The sequence below is a fragment of the Nomascus leucogenys genome, chromosome 3, assembly GCF_006542625.1.
Source record: "Nomascus leucogenys isolate Asia chromosome 3, Asia_NLE_v1, whole genome shotgun sequence".
Classification (NCBI taxonomy): domain Eukaryota; kingdom Metazoa; phylum Chordata; class Mammalia; order Primates; family Hylobatidae; genus Nomascus; species Nomascus leucogenys.
In genome coordinates, this window is record NC_044383.1 from 93,879,597 (window position 1) to 93,889,041 (window position 9,445).

Here is a 9,445-nt window from a genome sequence, read left to right on the forward strand (position 1 = left end):
ACCACACCCAGCTAACTTTTTAATATTTTTAGTAGAGACAGGATTTTGCCATGTTGGCCAGACTGGTCTCGAACTCCTGAGCTCAAGTGCTCTGCTTGCCTCAACCTCCCGAAGTGCTGGGATTACAGGCATGAGCCACCACGCCCGGCCACATTCTACTTTTAAAAACATCATTTCCTTTGAAAAGAAATGAGGCTCTTTGGAGGAATGGCAGATTTTTGTCTGGGGCAAGAAATGTGTATGATTAACCTTGGACATCTTGTGCCAGAAATCAAGGAAGCTATTAAAGTCCAAAGGGACAGGTCAGAGGCACAAAGGGATCAGCATAAAGGAGCTCCCACTGGCTGAAAAGAGGACAATCTTACCCAAAAAAGTAAGAACTACAACTGATTGGAATTCATTGATTACATATAAATTGATGAGTTTATTATTAGATGTAACTGGGACAATACTCTGAATATTTGCAATGTAATGAAAGAATTGAGCATTTATCCTGCCTCTCCTGTGAGAATTATATTTAGTGATGTCTTAGCCTGGCTTACCCCCTTCAAAGTTGAACCTGAGACAAGGGCTTACTTTTTAGGTAGTTTATTTTGGACAGTGATCTCAGGAAGCAGAAGTGGATGACTAGGGAGAGTGAAACAGAGAGAGTCAGTACAAGGGTGTTCTCTAGTTTGTCATCACTGTGGGCAATGAGGCCCTGAGCCATGTAGAATATACTTCATAATTGTCAGCTTGATGCAAGAAGAGAGCAGTTACTTATCAGCTCCCTTCTCCCATTGGTCCAAGTTTCCTCCTTGGGGCCTGAGCCCCCTCATACTTCTAAGCCATCATGTGTGAGTGCTAGGCAAATGTCCCTCCTTTGTAGTGTCAGAGGAACTCAGCGACAGAAAATGAGATGTATGCAATGCAGATGAGGAGAGATGCTCTCAGGTTACACCTGCAGAAAGCAGGTTGCTGCATCAATGGCCTTAGTAATAGGTGGGCTGAGAGGATGTGAAACAGAGAACAAACCACTTCTAATGGGGTGATCAGATGTCCCAGATTGATGAAGGAAAGTTCTACTTTATAAAAATAATTACATCAAATAAAAGAGAAGTAATAGAATTAGGAAATCACCATTTTACAATTCCTCATGAATTAGTTGATTTAAGCAACAATTATTAAAATGGAAGGCTGATAGGGAACCCTGCAATGAAGGTCTCAGGCTGATACCACCTGTAACTATTAATCAATCTCAGTGTCACTACGAGTGGGGAGTCCACCCATATGTGCCTCCTGATATGGTGCTTTATGAAATACATACCACCACCTAAGAAATATTTTAGCCAAAACAGTTGAATCTAAATCTCATCAAGTCTTAAGGACTAACTTCCAATCTTCTAGAAACATAGGAGAGGTAGAAATAAGTAAAATGGCATCACAAGGAAGCCAATGGACAAATCCAGCCTGTGGGATAGTCTGCAAGCCAACTGCCTGGGTCTCTTCAACAGGACAAGGGAGGAAGAAGGGAGTAAAGGGACTCCCCTAGATTGAAAGATTTTAAGAGGCAGAGCAAACTAAGTGTAATGTGTAGACCTTGTTTGGATTCTCATTCTAACTAACTGTTAAATGTAAGTTTTGAGACACTAAAAGAAACTTGAATATAGTTTTCATACACTAGGTATTGCAAAAGACTTATTAATTTTACATGTGAGTCTATAAGAAAATGTTCATATTTTTAAGTGATGGATACTAATGTATATAGGGATAAAGTAACACAATGCCAGGAATTTGCTTTAAGACACTTCAGGAAGGGAAAAATAGATGAAAGAAGTATGTTAAAAGAAGTATATTTAAGTTGCTAAATTATTAGGTAACCTATTATGCTGCAGTAAATTACTGATACAATTATCTATTAATCTTTTTATAATTTAATACATAAAGTGAACCTGCCACTAACACAAGAACTAGAATATTGATCATAGCTTACTTCTATCTATGTGACCTTTCTCCATCCCTTTCCCCTTACTTACCAAACTAAAGTTATCTTTATCCTGAATCTTGTATTTGTCATTCCACCACTTTTCAAAAATATAATTTAATAATATATGTATTCCTAAAAATATGTCATTTAACAGTAGTTTGTTAGTTTTAAGTTAAAAATGAAGTTTCATGCCAGATGTAATTTTCTGTGGCCTTTTTAATTTATTCAACATTATTTTGCTGAGATTCACCCAAATCATACATACATAGTGGCAGTTCATTTGTTTTGACTGTTGTATAGTATCCATTGTGTGACTATACCACTCTTTATCCACTCTCCTGTCAGTGGACATTGGGATTGTTCTGGGGTGTTTTCTATTACAACAATGCTGCCATGAACAGGTTTACAAATGCCTCCAGGTGCACATGGCAAGGATTTATATCTAGCATTGGAGTTGCTTGGTTGTAGAGTAGATGAATGAGCCAAACAGCTTTCCAAAGTGGCTACACCAATTTACACTTCCACCAGCCTTTTCTGAGAGATCCTCTTATCACTTGATACTGTCAGATTTCTTAAAATTTCTACACAAATGGGTATAAAACAGAATCTCATTATGGTGTAGACATGCATTTCCCTTATCACTAGGAAGATGCCTGAATGCACTTTCCATATTGTAGATTAGCCCTCAAAGATGGTGTGGGAAGATAGAACTATAATTCTTTATTACAATTGTTCTCTTTGGTTTAATTTTTAGGTCTTCCTGTCTCAGATCCTCACTCCTCATATTGACAATAGTCCTTTCTTGCCATTTCCTTTAATGTTCTAAGTGTTTGACCTTAGAACAACTGTAGTTAGAGAGGAAATGGACCAAGACCTACTCTCCTTTTTTCTAGTTTCTCTCCCTACAGGGCAGCAGTGTGGAATTGACTTGTGGAATTGACTAGCGGTGCTGCTAGTTAATTTCACACTAGGATTAGCTCAACAGGGGAAGAAGTTGGTCCTTTTCTTTTACAAAGGCTCTTTCTGGGGGACTATTTTCTTTTAGAAACTTAGAATGAAAAGAAAAATCTGCTGAGAAGGTTTTTACTTGAATGTAGACAGTATTATAAAATAGCCATCTAGGTTCTACACCTCTGTCCTGAATTAACTGTATGATCAGAGGCTAGTTACTTAACACCCTGAGTTTAAAATTACTCATTTGTAAAACAAAAGTCAATAATCTCTTGAGTCCATTTAAGTGCCAAAACGTTTTTATTCCATGAACAAAATTAGCTAGTAAACTGACTTGTTCCTTAAGGTAATTTCATGTTCTCCACTTACTTGCTTCCTACCAACCTGATTGACCTTGGCATTAACACAGGTTAAAACTCTTGAGGCCCTAGGCTGGTCATGGTGGCTTCTGCCTGTAATTCCAGCACTTTGATCACTTGAAGCCAGGAGTTCAAGACCAGCCCGGACAAAAGTGAGATCCTGTCTCTACAAAAAAATTAAACACACACACACACACACACACACACACACACGCACACACACACACACACACACACACACACAGAAGATTTCAGACAGGGACCTGTCATGCTTCTTGAATCGTTATGTTTGCCACTGCATCCCCAGAACTCAATACTGTATCTGCCAAAGAATAGGCACCACATAAATATTTGTTCGTCAGTTGAATGAATAATGAATGAACAAGCTAGGTCTTTATGCTCCATTCCCATTTCCACTCCACCATCATACTCAAAATCAGAAGTTACTTGAGTTGTACTTTATTTATGATGAGACAATCAGGAAGCACAGAGTAGAGAATGTCTCCAGTACTACAAGTCTAGCTGACTCTCCATTACTGTTTAAATGTTTCTCATGAAGAGCAAAGTAACCACACCCAGCTGATCTCTGGGCTTGAGGACCAGATATCAGTATTTTTCAAATACTCTCCAGGAGGTTCTAATATACAGCCAGGTTGAGAATCACTATTTTAGAAAGAAATAAAATACTCTACTCTTTATTTCTGTTACTTTTTGTTGGCTTTCTCTCTCTTTCTTGTTTCTGCATTTCTTTGTTCCTTTCTCCTTTATTTTTAAATAAATATTGGTTAGATTCCATTTTCTAGGGTTCTAGAGAAATTCTGGTAGATCTGAATACAGAAAACTCTCTTTATGTTGCATAGAAGGCATATATAGGTAACATCAGGTAACAGGGAGGGATGAAGACATACAGCATTTATTACATGTATATGGATGATAACTTCAAATTATAGAGTTGTTAAGGCATCTTGTCAGTAACTGCTGCCCTAGAGTAACAAATATAACCCCTAAATTATATGACAATATTCCCTCTGCCTTAAAATACAACTTCCTCTAAAATTGGAAAGTGTTTCATTCGGGGATGGATGTTTCCATGGGTGAAAAAAATAAATCAGTTTGGTCAGTTAATTCTAATAATTCATTTTTCGAAAATTTAGTGAAAAAACTCTGTTTTTTCTGTTCAAGGCATTCTGTTTATAAGTTCAATGACCAATTCAGTTAAGTCAATTTGAAGCCCCATGTAGATTCCCCCTAATTTCTTTCTAGAAGTAGCTATTAACAGTCCCCCCAAATTAGAGTCACATATTCAAAGCCTATTATGATGTGGCCATAGGTAAATGGACCTTTAAAAACTATTTCTTAGGCCAGGTGCAGTGGCTCATGCCTGTAATCCTAGCACTTTGGGAGGCCGAGGCGGGCTGATCACCTGAGGTCAGGAGTTTGAGACCAGCCTAACCAACATGGAGAAACTCCATCTCTACTAAAAATACAAAATTAACCAGGCGTGGTAGCACATGCCTGTAATCCCAGCTACTCAGGAGACTGAGGCAGGAGAATCACTTGAACCCGGGAGGCGGAGGTTGCGACAAGCCGAGATCGCACCATTGCACTCCAGCCTAGGCAACAAGAGCAAAATACTGTCTCAAAAATAAAAATAATAAAAATAATAAAAAAAAAACTATTTCTTTCATATAAAGCAACGTGTCAGAAATGAGAGAGAGAGAGAGACTCCTTTATTAACCTTGGCAATATGGCAGTATGGAAGTGATATCAACTGGCTAGGCTGCAAAGAATTTGCAAAAGACCTTTTGAGAAAATCAGGTGACTAGGGCAATTTATGTAAGGTCATTATCCAGAAGCTGACACTCACATAAAAGAGATGTCATTGTCAACTACTACAGTAGCAAAGCTGTTTCTCAAAATTATCCTGGTTTAAATCAAGCAGAAGAGCTTACTGTAGTGTTTTCTGTTCTTTGAAATCATGCCATAAATAAACATCTGTAATAAATATGTCTGAACATTATAGGGCTAGTATGACTATGTTGGGAGTAATAGATTTGAAGTGCATGACAAAATAAAAGGAATATGCTGATGTCAAAGGGAGTAAGAGTTGCTTTATTTGTCTAAGAATAAAAGACACTGGATCCCCAAAGTCTAAACAAAGAACAACTCTGCAAAAGATGCTCTTCCCATGGATAGTGACACAGCTCAGTGACTTAAGGGATCAGACATGGGAGCCAGATGCCCTGTGTTTGAGTCCCAGCTTTGCTGTTAACCAACAGTACAATGTTAGGCAAATTATGTAACTTCTCAGTACTGTTGTTTTCTTATTGGGAAGAACAGCAATACCTATGGCAATGGGTAATTTTGAAGAGTAGCCTGAGTTCATAAAGTATGATCAGTGCCTGGCACATAGTAAGTTTATAACATGAACCCTTATTGTTCTCCACTTTTCAAGGAAAAGTTCTCCTAACTTCAAATCAATAATAATTTGTGTGTGTGTGTATATTTTCAGTAGAGACGGGGTTTCACCGTGTTAGACAGGATGGTCTCGATCTCCTTACCTCATGATCCGCCCGCCTCGGCCTCCCAAAGCGCTGGGATTACAGGCGTGAGCCACAGCACCCGGCCTAAATCGATAATAATTTTAAAAAGCTATAAAGTGTTTTTACTTCTTATGCTTTTAGGAATATAGCTCTTTTTAATTCTAGAACAAATCATATAATTTTCCCACATAACATAAGCATGTATAGTATATACATATAAAAGACAATTGGCTGGGCACAGTGGCTCACATCTGTAATTCCCAACACTTTGGGAGGCCAAGGTGGGCGGATCACAAGGTCAGGAGTTTGAGACCAGCCTGGCCAATATGGTGAAACCCCATCTCTACTAAAAATACAAAAATTAGCCAGGCACAGTGGTGCGCACCTGTAGTCCCAGCTACTCCTGAGGCTGAGGCAGGAGAATCGCTTGAACCCAGGAGGCGGAGGTTGCAGTGAGCCAAGAATGCACCACTGCACTCCAGCCTGGGCAACAGATCGAGACTCTGGCTCATTAAAAAATAAAAAAAAAAATAAGACAATTGAAAGGCTGTGTTGCTCATGGATATTATGATGATGTTGTTTTAAGGAAGTTTGTGGTTGTATGGCTTAAAATTTCTTTTAGAGAGAAATCTATTCTCTATTGAAAACATTTTTTGAATTAGACTTCTCTTAGAGTGGCCTCCTTGTAGCATTTTTTTAATGGATTTTTTTTCTTTTTCCTTTTTATTATAGAAGTTTTCAAACTTCACACAAAAGTAGAAAAAATAGGATAATGAGCCCCTATGTACTTATTATCCAGTTTTGGTAATTATCAACATTTTGCATTTCCCTTCACCAAAATGTTGGAATATGTTGAATCAAATCTAAGATATCACAATATTTTATTTGTAAATATTTCAGAATTTATAATAAAGACTTCCTTTTTTAAAAAGTAACATCACGCCTGTAATGCCAGCACTTTGGGAGGCCAAGGTAGGTGGATCACTTGAGGTCAGGAGTTCAAGACCAGCCTGGCCAACATGGCAAAACCCTGCCTCTACTAAAAATACAAAAATTAGCTGGGTCTGATGGCAGGCGCCTGTAATCCCAGCTACCTGGGAGGCTGAGGCACAAGAATCACTTGAACCCGAGAGGCGGAGGTTGCAGTGAGCCTAGATTGCACCACTGCACTCCAGCCTGGGTCACAGAGTAAGATTCTGTCTCGAGAAAAAAAAAAAAAGTAACAACAATAAAATTGCACGTAAAAAATTATCAAAATTCTTAATATTCAAATTCTCTTAAAAATATGTTTCTATAGTTGATTTACTTAAATCAAGATCCAAATCTTTAAGTTTATATTTTGGAAGCTATTTCAGCTTTATACTTATTCTAAAGGAAAATGAATGACTACAGCTGCAGCTTGAAATTGAAATCATTATAATAAGAGAGAAAGCTAGAGTGAGAAATGGGAGTCTCACAATAGGTTTGGGTTTTATCTGTAATACTGACCTAGGGTTCTATTATATGATGTTAGAGTCTTTTGCTACTGCAATAAGAAGAAAAATAATTTTTCTACAGTACTGTGGTGTAAGAAGCATAGAGAGTTCGAAAATAGCCTGTCCGTGGGCATTGCAAGCCCCTGAAGTTGCATGATCTGGTCAGCATCTCAGTCTTTGAAAGTCTTCTAGGTGTAGCTCCTACTTCTCTATTCCATACTCTCTCTTTTCTTCCTTGTAAGTATTTCCAAAGGACTTGTCTGTGACATTTGTACCTTGGTTCTCCTATTTTACAATCATGCTTCAGTTTTTTTTTTTTTCTTTCTCTTCAGGACTCCTTGCATACCTCTTAAGACATGAGCCTAATGTTTTTATTGGACTTCATTGTTTTTACAGTTGCTTTAATATGACTGCCACTGCAGCCCTCAGGTATTCTTACAAAAAGACAATTAATTACTTTATAGGTTACTAATAATTATCAGACTATATGAGGTTTCCCTTTCCATGTAGGTGGGTAGGAAATAAGTAGCAAAGGTAGTATTTAAATAGAGAAAATGTTAATATGTTTATATTGGGGGGATTCTAAAAATAAACAAACACACATCCTCTGTGAAGTCCTACAACATACCCTCTTACAGCTATGAAAGCTAATGAGAAAATCATCTTTATTGATTAGGATCTCAAAATAGAGTCTTTTATCTTGTCTACTTCTTTTCCTCAGGTTCCATTTATTATCATAAAATCACCACTGCTATTCTTCTCTTTGTAGTACCTTCTACAGTCCAGTTTATTAAAACTGTGTAGAGTGATAGTTAAGATCCTAGCCTCTGAAATCAGCTTGGATTCAAATCCCAGCTTCATTACTTCCTAGCTGTGTTTTTGGGAAAACCATTTAGTCTTTTCTGTGACTTGGTTTCTTCATCTGTAAAAATGGGTGTAATATACCTACATACCTACCTTATTATATATTTGATTATAGTTTGGCAAATATTCACTCCTATCTCCCTTGGGGTAGAGTATTTTTCCTCCCTGTCAATGTTAGTCTTGGTCATGGGATGTGGGTGGAAGTGACAGTGTGCCAGTTCCAAGCATCCTGAACCCAGGCATCATGTGTTTCCGTTTGTACTCTTACACTCCTACCAACACCATGAGAAGAATACGCTCCACGTAGCTGTTTGTCCTGAATGATAAAAGACATATGGAGCAGACCTGCTCCAACACACACCCTGGAGCCAAATCTACCCTGCTCACAGCTGGAGGCAGAGGTATGCTGCAGAGCTCAGCCTAGCTCACCCAAACAATAGTTGCCCTGCAGACTGATGAAAAAGATCATAACTGTTGCTGTAAGTTACTGGGTTTTTGGGTGGCTTGTTACAAAGTGTTATTGCAGCAATAGCTAACTAACACATAAAATTATTGCAAGGATCAAATGAGATAATTTATGTAAATAATTTAGCATAGTGCTAGCCATATAGTCATGCTCAATTCAGGTTGCTATTATTATAATATTATTATTTTATTTTTCTAGGTAAAAAATCTAAGTTATATACTGTGGTTAATTAATAACACAGTGTTAGATCCTCTACAGTGAGCAAGAGTCTGAGTTGGCTTCCACACAGCTCTTGGTATTGACCATAGATGGTACTGAATCTGGCAGATGTGGACAACTCTCTAACTCTGCCTGTGGCTCATGTGGTTCCACCCCTTTAATCTTTCACCCTATTCAATATCTTATCTAGTTTGTGGGGTGTGAAAAATTGTCTCACAAGCATGCATCCGAATATTTTGTCTTATGTTTATTCCAGTGGCTATTAAACTCCATGCTTGCTACCTTTATTCTCTAATTTCCCCAAAAAGAAGACTCCTATACAGGTTATGAAGGGTGAAAGAAAGAGAAGGAAGTCCTTTGAGATGTAAGTCAAGAAATTATATGAGGTAGTAGGAGGGCGGAGACAGGTAAGAAGTAATGAGAAGTCACAACTAACATTTTTCTCAAGTTTAAACTTAGTTTGCTGTATATATTTTAGTTTCCATTACAGTTAATACCTGGGGTTACATTGTTACATTCAATGTGTTAAAAAGGAAATGTGTTTATCAAAAAGACTATTACTAAAAATATGAACTCCACATCATCATATACGTAATATCAAG